The sequence below is a fragment of the Mustela nivalis genome (assembly GCF_964662115.1).
Source record: "Mustela nivalis genome assembly, chromosome: 12".
NCBI lineage: Eukaryota > Metazoa > Chordata > Mammalia > Carnivora > Mustelidae > Mustela > Mustela nivalis.
The window spans coordinates 27,696,449-27,718,012 of NC_139031.1; the positions used below are offsets into that span (position 1 = coordinate 27,696,449).

The 21,564-nt window shown below is 36.4% G+C and overlaps 1 protein-coding gene across 5 annotated transcripts in view; it reads right to left on the minus strand.

Moving 5' to 3' along the window:
* Positions 1–21,564, minus strand: part of PTPRZ1 (protein tyrosine phosphatase receptor type Z1) — a 176,652-nt gene that overhangs the window by 119,540 nt on the left and 35,548 nt on the right. The gene's annotated exons all lie outside the window — the stretch shown is intronic.

Consider the following 21,564-nt stretch of genomic DNA (forward strand, 5'->3'; position numbering starts at 1 on the left):
TCCTTTTTGTGCCGTTGCCTGTTAAGCCCAGGCTGTACTAAAACTACCACTCCAGTTCAGCTACACTGTGGCAAAATAAATCTTTGTGAGCTAGATTTAAAACCTGATCACTGTTGACAAAACATTCTGTAGAAAAGGCTGCAGAATAACTAGCTAGTTTACAAATAAAGGTGTAGAACATTATTCATAAATGGAGTTTCTATCAATATAGCTTTCATTTGAATACAAGAATTTTAAACCAGATCATGCTATCCCTATATTTAAATATAGGTATGATCTCCCTCATCATTTGGGAAAAGAAACTCTCTATTTCTTCTTATTCTTGCTACACAGTTGCTTTCCTCTGTACTGATAATTCTCAATTTCAGGAATGCAAATATCCAAGGACACTGCAGAAATTATTTTCCATTCACCCATGTTATACACTCTCTGATTAGTACAGCATGATAATAAATAACTGCTAAACTATTTCATAAAAGCTAGAAAGCAGATATGCTATCAGAAATACATCTTCTGAATCTACAGATAATTCAAAACCAAAACTTACTTTTAAGTAATAAGGATTTTCTTTTTGTTGTAAAACTTTGTTCATAAATATAGGTAAATATTCTATTGCCCGTATAGCACATTACAGCATATATTTATTTTTATAACATCTTTATTGAAATATAATTTACACATCTTACAACTCTCCCATTAAAGTATGCAATTTAATGTTTTTCGGTATGTTCACAGACTTATGCAATCATCACCACAATTTTAGGACATCTTCATCACCCCCATGAGAAACTCCACAACCTTTAGCTGCCCCAAGCCACCCCCAATACCACCCCCATGTCCTACGAGTCTAGACAACCACTATCTACTTTGTTTCTACAGATTGGATATTCTAGACATTTCATACAAACAGGATCACACAATACAGCCTTTTGTGACTGGCTTCTTAAATTTAGCACAATTAATGTTTTCAAAGTTCATCCATGCTATAGCATATACAAGTAATTCATCCTTTCTGATTGCCTAATAGTACTCCATTGTATCATAACCAAGATGCTCTTAACGTTTTCTTCAGCTTGATTAAACTTTGAGCAGGCTTCTTCCTGACTCTAGGCCGCTGGTCCCCCTTTCCTCAGAGCATTTAGTTTAGAAAACTTATAACTGTACATTACCTTCTCTGCCTCTTTGAGATGTAAATTTTTTTTTAAATAGCCACATGCCAGTTTTACAACCAGAAATGTATTACTCAAGGACATGGGAACCATCTCTTTGACAGGAAATAGGACCCTTATGTCCCAGTTTCTGTGTAAGGGTACCTTACTCCAAGGTGCAAAAACTATCTCCTGTAATGAAAATATGAATTTATATTTCCTTTGGGTAAAGCCAATTAGCAAAGAAATGGCCTATGACCACCTTCTAATATCATGCCTTACTGTTTCATGGAGGCTCAACATCAGCCCTCAAAAAATTTACCCTTCTGAGCGCCTGGGTGGCTCAGTGGGTTAAGCCATTGCCTTCGGCTCAGGTCATGATCTCAGGGTCCTGGGATCGAGTCCTGCATCGGGCTCTCTGCTCAGCAGGGAGCCTGCTTCCTCCTCTCTCTCTGCCTGCCTCTCTGCCTACTTGTGATCTCTCTCTGTCAAATAAATAAATAAAATCTTTAAAAAAAAAATTTACCCTTCTACTTCATCAAAGTTGAGTTCTGACTCGGTTCTGTCTTCTCTCCTCATTGCAACAACCCTGAATAAAGCGTCCCTCTTGTTTAATTTTCTCCAGTGAAATTTTTGTTTCGACAATGGATATACCACATTTTATTTGGCCATTCATCAACTGATGGGTACGCGGGTTTTTTTCTTCTATTTGGCTGTTATGAATAATACTATTTTTTTTAAAGATTTTATTTATTTATTTGACAGACAGAGATCACAAGTAGGCAGAGAGGCAGGCAAAGAGAGAAAAGGGGAAGCAGGCTCCCCGCGGAGCAGAGAGCCCTGGGCTCCATCCCAGGACCCTGGGATCATGACCTGAGCCAAAACCAGAGGCTTTAACCCACTGAGCCACCCAGGCGCCCCTATGAATATCACTATTAATATTCAAGCCTATGTTTGTTTTTCTGCTTAAAAAGTAATATTAGGCTCATAATTTATATTTCAAATACAGTTGTCACATAAAATGATAATCATTTAAGGTTAAATTCTGGGAGCAAGTGTTTCTTCATGATCAAGAAATATACACAATTAGATGTTAGAGAGGGCTCAAAGGTCATTTGACTGAGACTTTACCAGTCTACAAAAAAATAATTCCTAGAGATAAGGTAATTCATGCAGCCAAAATGTAAATGGTTTGTACAGCTAGTAAGTGAAAAGTGGAAGCAATAAGGGATGACTCTGGCTCCTATTTCAGGGAGCCTTCCCCAATATTAAGGATCCCTGACAATCTTGACCGATTGGTTACTCTTTTAAGGTGCTTTGCCTGAAGAGGAACCCTTATAATATGTATGCTTTCAAGAGAAACAAAGTAAAACAAAACAATACAGTGGCCTGGATTTTAACCAGAAGAAATTAACTGAACAAATAAATTATAGAGAATTGATTATATGTTTTTTGACCTGGCTGTGAGTTGAAATTTTCCTCTGAAATTTTGCACTGGCCAGAAGGAAAACATGTATTGTCATTTATTATATATTTTAAATATAAATATTTCTTAAAAGCGAGACATTTTTGTCAAACAAGTGCATTTTGAAGATCAAAACCTACATTTAACAACTAATCCATTGAAATAAATAAAACTGTAAGCTCTTGTTTTAATGATTTGGTCTAAATGATGACAGCAAAATATCAGCAGATTTTAGCTTTCCTTGTAGGGCTTTATCGCTACACAATGAGCATTTGTCCTTGGTTTTTAATTACTTACATTAAGAAAGCTTTATTCAATACAGGATTCCCAGGTGTTGGTAGCTCTCTTCAATTCCTTTATGTATTGTTCCCTTAATTGTTACTTCAAACAATCTGTTGCACATTCATATGCTAATTACATAGTCCTTGGGCGTGAGAGAGTACCCCACTTTTAAAATTCTACTTAGAGGTCTGATAGATGAGATGTGATAGCTTCAATGAACAAGAAAAAAGAAGCTAGCTTCACTTTGTTGTTGTTGTATTATATACTTTGAAAACCAGTAAATCCTATATAAAATAAAACTATCAAAGTGCTTACATGTTTTTAAATCAATTAAAATGATGAAATATAGAATGTTTTTTGTGGTTTCTGTGAATTTTAGTTTCTTTCACTTTCATGTTTTGTTTCTTTCAATTTAAAAGTATTTGCCAGGTCTGTTCTGGCGTGAGTGTTTTGTAGTGATAAAACTCAAAAAGAAATTTCAGGAATGAATTGTACGTGCAATGTACAAGCAAATATACATTATTAAATTTCTTAAGGCTACCCTAAAATTTGTTCTGAAAAAATATTCTTCATGAAGTGGCCTTTTGATCTGCTACCAAAATTAGAAGAAATCTCAGGCACCCTTAAGTGTTCCTGTTTGAACATATTCCATCTTATTCCTACCTTAAGCACCTACAGATATGCAAATATGCGTGTGTGTGTGTGTGTGTGTGTGTGTGTGTCCTTTATTTTTCCTTACATTCAGATAACGGAATTCAAAGTCTACCACATAGAAGATATAGATTAACCTACTTTTTCCTTTCCTTTTTTTTTTTTTTTTTTTTTTTTTGCTCAAGTTCTCTTTAAAACAACAGCAAAAAAAATCTGGATGCTTACTTCCTACTAAAAATATCATTATAAATATTTTGAATTATAGGGGCTGCTAGCTGGCTCAGCTGGTGGAGCATGTGACTCTCAATCTCAGGGTTGTGTGTTCAAGCCCCTTGTTGGACCTCGAGACTCCCTAAAATTCAACAAAAATTAAAAAACAAAAAAAAATTTAAAAATTTTGAATTATAAAAATGCCTCTGAATTTGCCCTAAAGAAAGTCTCTGCTTCATGTTGATTAATAATTTCACAGGCATCCTACTCTATAATCTAGAGTACTCTGAGTACAGAGTACACACACACACACACACACACACACACACACACACACACACATTTTAATGCTATAATGTGGCCAAACATGACAGTGAGAAGAAATAGACTGGTCCTCTGAAAAAGAAACTTCAGGTAGAAATTAATCACAGATAACATTTGAAGATGAGGATTTAAAACTAGATTTCTCAAGATGGACTTTCCTGTCATAAATGATACTTGCATATTTCACTAAAGAACTACAGAGAACGAGAAAAGGATGTTAGTTGATGATAGAACTCTGGCAAGGCAGAGGAGAAGGGGCAGAATTAGAGATGAATTTTTAAAGTCCTTGAATAACACTTTGACAGACTTGCGGAGAAGGACAGAAACATTCCAGGTAGAGGAAAAGCATGTGCACTAACAAGTGGCAAAGTGTAGAACCGAAAGTTTGAGGTGCCAGTTGGGCTCTCCTGTGCAGTCTGTATATAGGTCATCAGGGACTTCTTGGTGACAGCTCACCAAGATACAAGGGTGACATCAATTTTCACACTTTCTGCCTTCATCCTCCTGTTGCCTCTTAACCTAGATTTCTTTTGAAAAAGGAAAGGAGATAGTCTGCTGAATTGATTAAAAAAAAAAAAAAAGTAGTGTGTCTATTCATATTTAAGTATATTTTCAAAATTTTAAGGAAGACTATTGAATGAATGAATGAATGAATGAATGAATGAAATTGAGGGAGAGAGCTGGGGATGGGTGGGTGAAGAAAGGTAAGCAGTTGCTGACCACTTGGGAGAAGGGCTTGGAAAGCCTTGGAGACTGTTTATAGTGGCATCAGAGCAGTTATCATCCACGAAATCATTTGGTACAGACATGCCCAAGACTGAGGTGGCTGTGATGAAAGAGGCTGACAGCATGGCAGTCACAACCGTCTCTTACTGAAAAAAAGCTGTAAGAGACCTCTCTCAGAGAACAAAAGATAAAACCAAAAATAGGCATTCCTTTACAAAGAGAATCAGCTTTTGATTGAAGAACCCATGTGGACACAGAACCTGGCTATGGAAGCTTCTTTACTTCTGCAGATATTCTGTTGCAAATGTTTCCTTGGGTTTGATAGGAGAGCTAAGTTTAGGATCCAAGTGATCTCACCCAAAACCTTGTCTGGTGAATGGAGGCAAACTTTCCAAGTAAAATTATATCTGTCCATGCATATAGGATAGAGTCTATACTATCACACCAGGCAGATTTGTCCTCTATGGATTTCCCTGTCATCAAATGTTAAGCATTAGCTTGCTGTCAAACTGTGTCTTAATAGATCCTGTCTTTACCTATCTGGAATACACACTTTTCTCTGGTATCTATGCAAAGACATTTGCAAAACATAATTTAGCTGATTATGGTAATTCAAAGGACAGGCTTGTTTAGGACACAGTTACAGCTCAAGCATATTTACTGTTAGTCACTTCAGATACAACCGAATGTCATAAAAACATACTGCTTCTAAAACAGATGCATTTAATTTCCCCCAAGTTGTTTTCTAATGCCCTTTGATTTCTAGTGTTCGAAGAAGAGTTTTATTGGTTTTCTCCCCTCCACCAAGGATTAAAAATAAAAGTACTTTTTACAGTCTCGAAACTTAAATTGTAACTTACTGCCAAAGACAACAGCACGTGAAATCATTGTTAAGGACAGGGAATTCTGGGAAGAGACGAGTTTCTAGAGTCCAAGTGATTTATTCAAGGATAAGGTTAAAGAGATGAAAAAAGTAGGTGTTTGAGGCACTATATGAACAAAAAGTCGAATGGAAAATTATCAAAGCAGATGGAAACACTGAGCATATGGACGATGTAAGAAAGCAAAAGCCATTTCTTCCATATGCTTGTTTTAATAGTCAGACATCCAATTAAATACATATTTCTCATAGGACTGAGGAAGAGCTTAGAGGCAAGCAATTAGATTTTTATTGTCCTTTAACACTGAAGAGGTGTATGCTTTCACAGAGAGGATTTGTAAGTTGACAGGATGTCTACCAAAACCTATTCAAAACTTCAATGAAGCTCAAAATTTTTCACAGGCTTGTCTTGGAAAAGCAGCCGGTGTTTTTTCTCTAATACTTAGATATATGTGTTGACCTGATGTGATTTTTCTATATTCCTAAATTGAGGTATTTTCTGTTACAAACATTTTAATAATTTGGATCTTGATCACATGAGCAATAATACATGCCTCTTTCAGACAAATTAGAAAAACAAAGATAAGCAAAAATAATTTTGAAAATCATATATAATCCGGTCTCCTAAAGGTAACCATTCTTTACCATTTTTTACATATGTATGTTTTTCTGGATGTTAAAGTATGCACTATAGAAAATTTACACTTTACAGAAATTGTATTTTATCATTTAATTATTTGCTGACCCACATTTTCTATCTAATGATAAATCACTGATATCTTCTCAAGTTAATAAATATGGTTTCCCAGCATCATAAGAGTTTCATTTAAATAATTCTCTGCTTTGGGATATTAAAATAAAAAGTTGATTTAATCTTAGAAAATTTATTCCTTAGCCTTAAATGATATGAGGAATGAAAGTTCCCATTAAGCTAGTATGAGCTTTATGTAGACAATAAAGTCTGTAGGAGATTAAGGACCACCTTCTTCTCCCCCTATCAATCTTCTCCCACAACACCAAGAAAACACTAAAATGGCACGAACTCATTGCTATAGCATGGCAGTAAATTTACTCCACCGGAAGAGAAAACCCAGTTGTTGATAAAATAGTGATGATGGCCGCAGAGACAGAAATAACAACGTGCGTAAAAACAACTATTAGAAAAAGAGCTAAAAATACTGAGCTAGCAGACAGCCAAATCTGTATATGAAAAAGCGGATAAAAGTGGATAGAAAACATGGAATTTATCAAATTACAAAAATAATGTGCCATTATATTTGTTATGTATTATTATATTATTATACTGTTATATTATTACCCATACAATAATAGTGTGCTCTTATTTGCCAATATAACTAATGTTTCTGTTGTAAAGTCTTATGTCCTTGCACTTTCCCTGAAATCTGGAGCACGACAAGGATGTCTGTTCCATAGCTCTATGGTTAGGATCACTTGGAAAGTTCTGGACAACTGGCATGCTAAAATAACTAATTAGAGAATATGATGGGATTCCATTAACATTACTCTGAAAAGCATAAAACACCAATAAAATGCATAAATAAGCAAAAATATAAACTATTATTAATATACAAGAAAATGTGAATAAATAAAGAGACCCACCCCTATCCTTAGATGGGAACACTAAAATACGGGGAAAATATCAGTTCTTTCCATATGATGAATATATCGGTCAGATCTCAATGAGGTATTTTTAATTGGCAAAATTATTCTATAGTTTATATACAAATCTAAATGTAAAACAATACACAATAAGAAAGTTTAGAAAGAGTGAAAAAATGGGGCTTGGTTAACCAGTTACTAAAAGACAATCTGACAGGCAGATAAATGGAACAAAGCATAGAGCACTAAAATCGGACCTACGATAGATATCAGTTTAATCCAAGATAAGGGAAATACCATGGTCAGATAAGGAAAGTATAAAGGTCAACCAACATTGGGGACACTGGTTATTTGGGGAAAAAATCACACTTCATACATACATCAACATTAAGTCCAAGCAGATTAAAATGACATAAAAAAGGACGCACAAAACTACTGGAAAAAATAGAAGTGAATGCTTAATTTATTGTTAAATGGGGAAGACCTTTCTTCACACAAACAAATCATAAGGAAATATTTATAGCTTTGATTAACCAACACTCAAAACTTGTGCAGAAAAAATCTTAATGAACTGCAAATTACAAATGTTAAGCTATTGGTAACTGCTAAAACGCATCAAATAAATACGACATAGTACAAACGTATAGAATTTTTACAAATCAATAAAGGAAAATATGCAAGCAGATAAGCTTTAAAAATGCAGACATATTAATTAATAAACTTATAAAGAACTGTTAGACTTTAGTGGATATCAAAGAAACAGATTAAAATGGTACTCAGATAGTATCTTTTCCAGCTATGAAACTGGCCAAGTTTTATTAGTGTAATTTATTTTTTTTTAATTTTCAATAATGACCAAAATATCTTGAGACATTCCTTTATCGAAAGGTGAAAGTAGGAACTAGTATGGAGTTTCTGAAAAGTAAGCTGTAGCAAAAATTATCAAGAGGCTTTGCTTCATACACTTTGAAACAGTAATTTCATTTCCAGGAATATGCTGTCAAATATTAAGAGATGAGAACAAAGTGTCATAAACCAAGATGTTTACAATAGTTTAAGTAAAAGTCAGTAATTGGAAAATATGTTCATGCACAAAAAGTGGGGGAAGTTTAAATAAATTACATACTGTTCACAATATGAAATAACATAAGTTCATTAAAATTATGTCTCAAAATACTATAGATGTGGAGAAAGTCACATGATATAAAACATTACCAACAGTTATGATACAATTTTAAATCTATTGTTTGTTCAGAAATGCAAATTTCTATGTGTAGTGCCATTGGGAGTGGTTTTTACTTTTTTTATAAGTTCTTATGCTTTCAATGTATCTTACCAATTCATGTTAGTTAAAAATTAAAAAAAAATTTAAAGTGTATATGCACTTCTAAAGGAATATCTGATTCCACAGTCAAATAGATTAGAGACAAATATATAAACATTTGAAGACGGGGTAAAGAAAAACTTAAAAATCCATTTTCCATTTCTTATTTCTTAATTTATTTATTTAGAGTAAATGTGCATGTGGGTGAGGCAGAGAGAGTGGGAGAGAGAGAGAAAGAGAGAATACCAAGCCGACTTCACACCCAACCCAGAGCCCAGGGTAGGGCTCAAGCTCAGAACCTGAGACCATGACCTGAGCCAAAATTAAAAGGGAGATGTTGAATCCATTAAGCCACCCAGGTGGCTCCATTTTTTATTTTGGATTTTGCAGTAAAAGCTTCTCCTATTCACAAGAGACTGCATGCAGTAGTTAGTATTAACAACATTTTAACTTAAGTTTAGGAAATCATAGCCAAGTCTACATATGGCTGAGCATTTTGGCTCCTAAGAAAATGAAACACAAGAGCCGTACATTGTCTAATGCAGCAAACTCACAGATCATCCTATAGGCCGTGATGATCAGAGTGAATGAATCATCTATTTTGGGGTAAACCTTGAAAAAGCCTTATTTTTATGGGGCGCCTGTGTGGCTCAGTGTGTTAAGCCTCTGCCTTCAGCTCAGGTCATGATCCCAGGGTCCTGGGATAGAGCCCCACATCGGGCTCTCTTCTCAGTGGAGCCTGCTTCTCCTCTCTCTCTGCCTGCCTCTCTGCCTACTTATGATCTCTGTCTGTCAAATAAGCAAATAAATAAATCTTAAAAAAAAAAAAAAGAAAGAGACTTATTTTTATTTGTGCCTTATTTCTAAAACAATGTTCTTTTGCTAAGCTAAAATTAAGCCCATATAAGTATCTATCCATTAAGCAGGCAAATCTGGTAACTTTATGGGTTGGCAACCTATTCTGAAATAGGTGTGGATCCTATGTTATAATTGATTTCTACGTAGCTATGTCCCGACAAGGTCAAAAAATGTTCTTGACTACTTTGCAGGGTATTGACTGAAAATTCATTTTTGTCTTTTAATTTTTTAAGACTTTGTTTTAATGCTCTAGGAAAAGAAAACTTTTATTTACAAGAAACATATTTCTTTGAATAAGCAGACTGATATTTTTAAATGGATTTTTCATGATTTAAAATATTTTCAATTTGCCAATATATTTTATAAGCGAACTAAGCCACATGCCATTGCTCATTAAGACTACTCAGGCTTTCAAAGATAAATCAGGGTAAGCATGGTAGATCTAATTTAAACTATAAACAATTATCAGTATTTGGTGTCTCTTTTCACTAATTCTTATGGTCAGAAATCTAGACTCTCCCTTTGAGTCCAGACCTAGGACAAACAACTGTCTATCTACAACTATAAAATGGTAACAGCTTTCTCCTGTTTGCTAACAAGGATACTGTAACAAAAGATAGGGCATATGTTAAACCACTTGCACTCTTCGTAAAATACGTGCTTATATTCTCTCATATCACTTCTTGAATTTATTTTTCAAGTATTTCCTTTTTCTTTCAAGAGTGAAGCAAAATTAAAAAAAAAACACTGTGATGTTTATGTCATATGGACAGCATATGCTTGTTCAGTTACCAAGTTATTTATTTGTTTACTGTTGTTGTCTGGTTCTTAGATGATACTATTCTTAAAGATACTAGTCTTAAAGATAGGTAAGGATCCTCAGTGCAGATGGAAAATACAACTCCCTATATTCAAATGTTGAACTGAGTTCTCCAAGAACAATGTGAATGGTGAAAAACATAATATTTAATTTAATTTTTAAAAAATATTTTATTTATTTATTTGACAGAGAGAGAGAGACAGCGAGAGAGAGAGGGAACACAAGCAGGGGGAGTGGGAGAGGAGAAGCAGGCTTCCTGCTGAGCAGGAGCCCTATGTGGGGCTTGATCCCAGGACCCCAGGATTGCGACCTGAGCTGAAGGCAGACGCTTAATGACTGAGCCACCTAAGCGCCCCATAATATTTAATTTTAATTAAACATAAAGAGACTACCATCATCTAATTTCCTAGCTATATTCCAAAATGAATACACTTTTAAAAGCAAAGGTTTCAGAATATTTATATTTTCCTTGTTTCATAAGACTTAAGGCAGTTTAAGATCATTTTTTATTTAGAAGTTCATATTGTTTACTTTTTAAAGAAGTTCATTTTATTTTATTTTTTAAAAGGACTTTTTTTTTAAGATTAAAAAAATTTTTTTTGCAAGAAAGAGAGCAAGCATGCATGAGCAGGAGGGGCAGAAAGAGTGCCAGACTCTCCGTAGAGCAGGGGGCGTGAGGCAGGACTAGATCCCTGGACTCTGGGATCATGTACAGAGGCAAAAGCACACGCTTAACCGACTGAGCCACCCAGGCCTTCAAGTTCTTCATTTTAGAACCACCATCCCCAATACCAATTTTAAGGAATTAAATGCTTTGATAACAACCTTAATTTACTGACTTTTAATTGATAAGCAGTCACCTATATTAGTTACTGATTTTGTTCATAACTGTATGAAGATGATTACATGGTTGCTTTTTTGGTATAGATGTTTCATTATCACTAGACTATCGGGTGATAATTGTTATGCATCTTCTTTTTTTATGCATTAATTTTTTTTATTTTTTACAAACATACAATGTATTATTAACCTCAGGGGTACAGGTCTGTGAATCACCAGGTTTACACACTTCACAGCACTCACTGTAGCACATACCCTCCCCAATGTCCATAACCCCACCCCCTTCTCACTGCCCCCCCCCACCCCTCAGGTTTGTTTGTTTGTTTGTTTTTGTGAGATTAGAGTCTCTTATCGTTTGTCTCCCTCCGGATCCCATCTTGTTTCATGTCACGCATCTTCTTATTTGTTGTGTTGTAAAAGTTATTTGAAGTGAGTGGAAACTGTGGAAATCCTAGTGGCTGAACTGACTGGCATAATGTAGGGGTGTTCCACCTGGCTAGCAGGATCAGTTTTTTGGCTTTACCTTCTTCTGCTTGATACTTTTATGCCCTTCACCCTGCTCCTTCCACTCCCACCAACACCATGCCTCTACTCTTTGTAAAGCATCCCCTACGTGTTCTCTTATCTTTCTCATGTAGATATGTGGATTCTCCTTGGAAACTGGTGTCTCCACGATGCTCATTCTGGGAACCACCAAAGTCTAAAAAAGAGGAGTCAGTTCAACCATCAATCACAACACACTCGTCTTCAAGTCTTGCCCTGGTGACCTATCCTCACCAATGACACTACTGGGTCTTACTCGACCACTGTTGCAAAAGCTTTTCCCAACTTTTGCCTGAAAGTTCTCTGCAGCGGCAGATGCTCAAAGATGCTCATTAGGTTGCCTAGATGGCCCAGGTTCATTGCACTCAGAGGAACAGTATTTAAAAAGCATTCCTGTTAGTACATAATTAATAGCCTTGGAGAATGCATCTCATTAGTTACTTTTTATACACAATCACAAATGGCTGGCCAGAGGTTGGAAGTTATTTATTTTGGAGCAGTTAACTCAGTTGGAATGAATATGTTTTCTCTCCAGGTTTACCTTTCTGTTTGTGAAGATGTCAAGAGACTGAACAAGTTAATGCGGTGTTTTCAACCTGGACAGCAACCAGGCCTCTGCTGGCATTTCGCCCTCAAGTTACTGGGCCACTGGGACACCTCAAGATAATTAACATACTCCTGCAGTGTCTGATGTGCTCACCGTGGTGGTTAAATGAAAAAGAACATCCTACAACAGATCAAGGGTAGGACCTCTGTACCTGAAGGGAAAAGAAAAGGTGTTTTTCTTATTGAAGAGATTTAGCCTTGGATTTACATATGATGTATCATGAAGGCTTGAGATATTGAAATAAAACTTGTGTTTCCTTTAATATACATTTAAACACCTAAGTGACTTTACACCTTTGTGACTTTTATAACTTTTGCCATTAATTTCACTAACGACAAATATTTTTTTGGTGGAAAACATTTAATTGGGTCACCTCTCATTTGTCTAGCCAAAACCATCCTGATTTAACCTTGGAAATAAAATCTCACGATACCCATTTTGTGTTCAAGGGAATGATATTTTACTGATGTCTTAATTTTTGCAATAGAAAACAATGGAGTGACTGAACAGATCTCTGATTATAAAGAAATGCTCCACATGCTACTCCAAGTGTAAAGCATAAACATGGGGGATACTCGGGTGGCTCAGTCAGTTAAGCATCCAATTTTGGATTTCAGCTCAGGTCATGATCTCAGGATTGTGAGACCAAGAGTCCCATGTCTGGCTCCACACCCAGCCTAGAGTCTGCCTGAGAGTCTCTCTTCCTCTCCCTCTGCCCCTCCCCCCTCAAAAAGATAAAGTATAACCATGGTAAACTTTTGCCTAAAAACAATACTTTTCTCTTCTCCCATATTTATTATTTAAATGGTCATACTGACTGAATATGGCTTATAGAAAGAAAAGTCAAGAGCAGAATAATCAGTGACCTTGTGTCTTTAACATGTGGTTCTAACATTTCATTAAAGATTTTACATTCACATTATCTAGTTGATAGCTACTTGCCTCCTGTAATGCCTCAATGTCTCCAGTCAAGGGTGGCTCTCCCAAAACAAAAAGCTGGTTTTCCTTTGTGATACTCTTAAGGGCTGTGTATCGTAGGGAAAAGAGATAGGTATGGGAGACGGGGCCAGAAGAACTCAGAATATAAACCCTGGCTTTAAAAATTCCCAGCTGTGGACCTTCGGAAGAGTCATTTGCCATCTCAATTCCTCTATTTGAAATATAAGGTCCTCCTCTATCGGTGAGTTTAGAATCAAATGAATTAATTGATTAATGAATTAATTAATTAATTAATTAAATGAATTAATTCAAATTAATTAATTTGAATGTGTTTATAAAGGATAAGACTGTATACAGACATAAACAAAAATGCTTTCATCTGGGAAGTAAGCTGAAATTATTTACAAATAATTTTCTAAAATGAACAATGGTTATTTAATGTATTGCTAAGACTGGAGTGTTCTCTATCTTTTCTTTTATGTCCCATGTGAGATAGTACCTGATTACATTGTTTAAAATGGCTCTTGTATTGCTTACCGTCTCTGTGGGCAAGCCAAAGTTTCTAAGTCTCAATTCCTACACCTACAGAATAGGCATAATAATTATATTAACATATGCTTGGAATAAAGCACATATAGCCATTAGTCCGTATACATTATGTTAATATACTATATTAATTTATAATTAATTAATATATGTTAGATATGTAATTATACATATAAGTAAGTAATTATATATATATATTTATTATATATTTGCATTTCACTTAGAGTTCATTCTGCTATTGCTTTTCTCCCCCCAGTTTCAGCAATTTCACCGATTCATTGTTCTCTTTGCAAAACAACAAGCTTAATTTGCCAACAAATAGGGAGTGGCGAGTCATTTTACATGAAGACATTTTCAGGAGTATGTTCACTGAATTTCAATACAAGTAGAAGAACACATTTTTTCCGCTATGTTAATATAGTCAGTTTTACTCTGTAACATACTCAATCTAGTTGAAAAGATCCAAAGGAGAAACAATCAATAATATACTATTTTAATTTAAGTAAACTGAAATCAATTCATTTCAAAAGATGAATAGTTATAGAAATAGCATCGGAGCAAATGAGTACATTGATTCCCCCTTATATCACATTTGCAATACCTGGGGTTTAGATTTTGACGTTCTCTCTCTCTCTCTATGGGTGTGTGTGTGTGTGTGTGTGTGTATAATGAATCCAGAAGAAAGTAAGAGTCACAAAGACTATCCCACAGAAAAAGATCTAATATAGGAAACTATCTAATGTGAAGGCAAGAAATTCAAACAGCATCAAAAAGTGACAGCAGATGGCTGATGAAGTTGACCGAACAACCATCACAAATCAAAAAGAGAACCTGAAGAATAGTAATGGACTCTTCCATGACATGAAAAATGACATTCATTCTTCAATGGTGTCTTAAGGAATTATTACAGCTGAGAATACCCTTATAGATGTCATTTGAAAAGTTACATTACATTAAAGATATTTTTAGCAAAGTGGGAAAAATCCATTTGTATCTTAGAAAGGCTTTTAAATCATAAACTGGGGAGATTTCTAAACAAATATTTTGTGTTTTAGAGGATACACATTAGTTATTTAAAAAATTCAGTTCTGGAGAATGCCCCATTCCACCAGAATGATGCCAAATGGAATGTCATGTATAATTAGCAGTTAGTGACTTTTATTAAACTCCATGCACTAGGGTTGCACAGTTTAAATAAAACAGGGCCTCCTGACAAACCATAAGTGACTCTTAATCTCACAAAACAAACTGAGGGTTGCTGGGGGGAGGGGGGCTGGGAGAAGGGGGGTGAGGTTATGGACATTGGGGAGGGTATGTGCTATGGTAAGTGCTGTGAAGTGTGTAAACCTGGTGATTCACATACCTGTACCCCGGGGGTTAAAAATATATTATATGTTTATAAAAAAAAAAACAAAAAAAAAACAGGGCCTCTTCAAGGGAGGCCACAAATTAGCAGCATAATGTCTAAAGTTCTTTAACACATCATTCAAACTCATGGACAAGAAAATCGAAATTATTGAAATAATAATTATTTTATTTTTTATTTATTTTTTAAAAAGATTTTATTTATTCATTTGAGAGAGAGAGAGAGAGACCATGAGTAGGCAGAGAGGCAGGCAGAGAGAGGGGGAAGCAGGCTCCCCGCTGAACAGAGAGCCCGATGCGGGGCTCAATCCCAAGCCCCTGAGACCATGACCTGAGTCAAAGGCAGAGGCTTAACCCACTGAGCCACCCAGGCGCCCCTGAAATAAGAACTACTTTAAACTACTTTTTTTAACCTCAAAAAACCAACCAGCTCACACAGTCAGCTCCTTCAGTTTTAAGTAGTATCTATGTACCTCCAACTAACTAAAATGTTTGCTTCACATAACATTTAAATGGAAGGAATATTTCCTATGAGGATGGAATGTCCCAAAGCCTCTCTGGTATCAGAGCAAGACGCATTGGCAGGCCAAGAAGTCTGGCATTTTCCAAGGACATCCCAGCCACACTCCTTGAGACGGTGCCCTCGCTTTCCACTGAAACCCCCTAGTTATCACAGTGAATGAACGGTTCCCTCCTGATCAAGGAGTGTCTGGTGACTTGTGGCGATGGTCCACAGAGGAAACCTGTTGGGAATACCATCACCCTGACACAGTTTTCCTATCCCCCACACAGCCCCATCCGTCAGCAGGAGACTGTGGGCAGTGTATTGTGTGTGATGCCCTGGTAGGCCTTGCTTATCCATCTCTCCTCAAAGAGTGAGAGACGACCCCCAGTTCCCTGGGGAGGAACAACATCGAATAGGAACCAAGATTATCTTATTAGTCCTTTGTATAATGTTGCTCTTCCCCCCCCCCCTTTAAGATTTTATTTATTTATTTGAGAGAGAGTGAGAGAGAGAGTACAAGTTGCTTAGAGGGGCAGAGAAAGAGGGAGAAGCAGGCTCCTTACTGAGGAAAGTGGGAAAGCAGTGGAAAGTGGAAAAGCAGGAAGCCCAATGTGGGGCTCGATCCCAGGACCCCAGGATCATGACCTAAGCCAAAGGCAGATGCTTAACTGACTGAGCCACCCAGGCGCCCCTATAATGTTGCTCTGAATGCCCAATCCACTGAATTATTTATGGAAGACCTAGCAGCAGTGCTTTAAGATACAAGAAAACCTCAGGGTTTTTTTTTTAATGTGTCAAACCAGAACGGTGCCTGGCATATGAGTAAATAAACACATGAAAGTTATAAACCTCACACACAGGGGTCAGTTTTACAGTTTGGAGACGTACAGCAAGGATCCTGTAACAACTCTTCAAGAAGAAAAGGCACTGAAGATTTTATTCCATGGATTTCAACAATCCTGTTATGTTCTGATTTTAATCATTATTGTTTCTTTGGGTCTCTAAAACGTCACTGACCAGCAAGGACGTTTCAGCAAAAAGGATAAAAAAAGAAAGATTAGTAGATGATTTATGATTTTAATGAACTTGATTCTTTGAATTCAAGGCATGTCTTGAGGATTTTTCACAAAAGCAATTGATCCTTTTCATGGCTTAATGCCTCTGTAACTTCCTGCACACAGCTAACAAATTGCCATGGACACACACTCCCATGCCTTTCACACTCGGTGGGTCTCCAGAAGTTTACATTTGGGTACAAGAAGAAAAAGCAGTGGATCTTTTCTATGCATGGAGCTTACTTACTTAGGACCTTAAACGATTTGCACCTTTGTAAGGGACAATGCAAAATCACTACCAGAACTCTAACGTACACTCAAAATTTTTTCTACGCAAATTTTTTTAAAAAGTGATGTTTTAAAGATTCAGATAATATCAACCAACCGCCAACCAATGATTTAAGACAGTGGTAAACATAAATGATTTCACAGGGGTATAACAACCTGCAGCTAAGAAAAGCAATGCCAGGTTTTTACTTTTTAAAAATAGGCACTGTAGAGAGAGGTAAAGAAGATAAATACACAATTTTAAAAATAAATAGAGTCTGTATAGCTGGATAATTCCGGCAACAGTGCCAATGTTTTCAAGCAATGGAGGTGGATTACTTTCGTCCGAACTTTATGAATAATTTCCTGAATGTATTGAGTCTGTGTAAATAAATTCAGGATTCTTTTGGTTAAATATTAATAATTTGAAATTCCGCTCAGTCTTATCCTATTGTACTGACAGTATTCAATGAAAAGGAAATGAGAGAAAAAGTTTCCCCGTACCTATTGTGTAAGGTAGAAGAATTCTTATTCTCTTTGTAAGTAATCCCAAAATAAACTTTCATTTTACATGCCATCTGGGTGGAGACATTTATCAGATTAGCACAGGGTAAATTTAGCATCACTTTATCAAATTTATATTTGCCAAATAAATGAATTAAATGATTGTAAACATGAAAAGTGTCAGACACCTCATTTATTCCAGGCATCTTGCTGGTGATACAGATGAACACGCTTCAGGGTCAAGGCAGAGCTTATCAAACTTTTTCATGCCATGACTCAGAGAACGATAATTTTGCAGTGTGCAGAAGTAGCACATTAGAACTGAACAGATGAATATCAAGCACACTCATCACCTGCTACAGGTATGGCGGCATCACAGGTGGGAAGCACGGCACTAATACCTTCAAACAACTTACCTCAGGGCCTTTGCTCAGCCACTTCTCTGCCTGCATATCTCTACTGTCTCCCTTCTCTGTCTCCTTTCCCACACCCAATCCTCCTCATCCTTCATGGAGCATCTTAATATCACTTCTGCGGAGAAGTTCTTCTATGAGTCCTACACAGTCTTTCTCACAATTATTACTGAACAATAATTTGTGTAATAATTTTTTTGATATTTGTTTACTGTGCCAGGCTGTGAACTCCTCGAGAATTTGAAATGCACCTAGCTTGTTCTGGTGTATGCTCAGTACCCAATCTAAGCACACAGTAGTATTCAAGAAATATTCACTGGGTAAATAAACTACAAAAATTTAAGATTTACAATCACAGAGGAATATTCCCTGCTATTTGTAATTATTACCTCTCTTTAGTCATCAATATTTTCCAGGGACTGTGCTAAGTCTCTCCCTTTGCTATTTGGTGCTGACCCAGCGTCCTGTTAGCACCGAGAAAACAGAAGCCATTGCATAGGAATTTTTGCAAGTTCCCTTCTCTCCACTTGGTAACTAGTTTTTAGCTTCACTCCTAGACGTCTTTCCCCCAGAGGAAGGTGTCCCCACACTTTCCCATCCTACTGCCTCCTACAAAATTTCTTGAACCTTTCTCCCTCTTTACTGGATTGTTTCCTTGGGCTCTTAAAACACATTCAAATCTGGTACCCTAAAAATTTCCCTTCCCTTGGCTCCTCTTGACCAAACGTACTAAGCATCTGCTCTTGCATATACTTTTGTAATGGCAGCTGTCACCCTCTTTCAATGAATGTATACTTGGCTCTATTTCTTCTGTCTGGTGATTACTTGAAGAGCAGAAATCAGTGAATCCTTAGATCCTCTCTGTACCGGGCACAGAATAAGTGCTCAATACATATTTAACACAAATTATTTTTTTTTTAAATCCCTGCATAGAGAATTGAGCAAAGCAGTGCTAAACACATTATCAACGTTATAAATATCCCTTATTTTCTGTTTCCCGTACTTAACTACTCTCGAAGAACAGTGGATACAACAATGATAACAATATGCAAACTTTGCCTTGTCATTATTTTCATGGAAAATGGCTACTATTTAAAGTAAATATATAAAATTTAAAAATACATATAAAATTTCCTTCATACTCGCTCCAGAGTTGGCAAGTTTTTTTTTTAATTTATCTAATATTTCTATTCAATTATTGAAATCCTTCATTATAAACTAGTCCTTTATGGATAAAAGAATCTTTGTGTTCATACTACTGGAAAATGTTTCATTATAGTTTTCTATTTCAAATATAACATGGAAACAGACATTTCCCTTTCCAAAATAGCTCTATTTTTTATTACCAAGTCTTTAATAGAGCTTTAATGAATTTTACCATTAAATTCTTTCTGTGTGGATTTGTCACTGAGATAATGATAGTGACTGCTTTCCAGTGGTTGAGGTGCCTAAAATATTGAATAGCTTATCGAAATATTGAATAGCTCCTTAAAATGAAAAGTATTTATGTATGTGTGTATATAAGGGTTTATACACACACACACACACACACACACACACGGGGGAAGATGCTTTTTCTTATAGGATGTATGACACATGAGATGACAGATCTTAGGTCCTGAAAGGGACAGTCATGAAGAAAAGCTACAATCAGTTGGTTGTGAAAACAACTGTGTTTATATTGCAAAACACTTGAGAATGGGATTACTTCCCCTGTAACTTTTTCTTTTCACTTTGAAACTTCTTAGAAGCCCTTGGCAGGGGCTTGAAAAATTTGAAGAGGCCTTGAAAAGTTTACCACTTTCCTACCAGCCCCTGCTACCCAGGTTCCAGAAGAGGGAGGTTCCAGAAAAGGGAGGGACTATGAAAGGACAAGAAAAGGAAGAAGTTAAGAATCAGAGATAGTGGGAGGGTTGCTGCGTATATCTGCTCAGGGTGTGCATGAGAATTTAGGCAATACTCTGTATGTTTTCAAGATAGATCATTTATTCTTTATTTTAAATAATTTATTTATTTATTTATTTATTATTTATTTGGCAGAGATCACAAGTAGGCAGAGAGGCAGGCAGGGGTGGGGGCGGTATGGAGGCTCCCCGCTGATCAGAGAGCCCGATGCAGGACTGGATCCCAGGACCCTGAGATCATGACCTGAGTGGAAGGCAAAGGCTTAACCCACTGAGCCACCCAGGTGCCCTAGAGCATTTATTCTTCATATGAAAGAAAACCATAAGGTATATATACTAGCTATCACTATCCTTGGGGCAAAAAACCCCACAAAAACAAAAACAAAACGAAGGAGTTTATTTTATTAAACTGGCTGATTATAATGTAATCACATTAATCCATAATCAGTGTTTTCATTTACATAGTCAAAATGAAAACAGAATCTTTTTCTAATTATCTCACAGTTTAATAAATCAGTGTAGGTCATAACTGTGTATACAATTATCAAGGAATGTATAGGCTTTCTTCTCTAAGCAAATGTTATAGATGGTTATAGGTAATAATTTGTTTCCCTAAATTGTCATCAATAAGAACTGACCCTTTTAATAAAAAAGGCCATAATAAGTCCAACCTTTCATTAACCTGAGGTATGAACTTTTACTTCCTAAAGCAGGAAAGTCATCATCTTTGTAAAATACATCCAAGCTAAATAGATTAAGAAATGTATTGGAAAACTTTTGACAAAAGTTTTTTGTTGTTATTAGCTAAGCTATTATACCATTCTTTCATTCCAAATTCAGAACTTCCATGGATTTAAGTAAAAGTTAATCTTTTTTTAATTTCTTTATTTTTTTTATTTTTTTAAGATTTTATTTATTTATTTGTCAGAGAGAGAGAGGAGCGAGAGCGAGCACAGGCAGAGTGGAAGGCAGAGTCAGAGGGAGAAGCAGGCTCCCTGCGGAGCAAGGAACCCGATGTGGGACTCAATCCCAGGACGCTGGGATCATGACCTGAGCCGAAGGCAGCTGCTTAACCAACTGAGGGAGAAACGGACTCCCAGCTGACTGGAGAGCGCTCGGTGTGGGGCTCCATCCCAGGACCCTGAGATCATGACCTGAGCTGAAGGCAGACGCCTAACCAGCTGAGCCACCCAGGCGCCCCATAACTTAATTATTCTTATTTCATTTCTGCATGGTTATGAATGTTGTTCATTTTTAATAACAAATATTAGTATTTTGGTATTTTACTCAGGTATTTTCTCTCACAAACTTGCTGAAATTTGGTTTTAGACATACTACATATTTTCCAACAATTTTGTCAATTCCATGTTCAAAACCTATTTCAAATTACTTCTCTCCACTTACCTTGCCTCTATCCAGACTCAAACTGCCACCATTGCCTGTGAACTACTGTAACTGCCTCCTTACCAGTGTCATTTGTTTTGTCCACCCCTCCATTCTTTCTGTCCTGCCTTCCTTCAATCTCTTCATTTAGTCAATGGACTCACTTACCCAATATATACTGATTGCCTGCTGCGTGCTGAGCCCCACACCCTAGGTACCCGGGATACTTTGGTGGAAAACCAAACAATCAACCAACCAACCAATCAATATCCTGTCTTTGCAGAGCTCTCATTTTAGTAAGGGGAGGCAGAAAGTAAATAAAGAAAGTTAGTCATATAGTATTTAAGAAGGTGGTAAGTGCCCTGGAGAAAAGTATTAGAGCGGA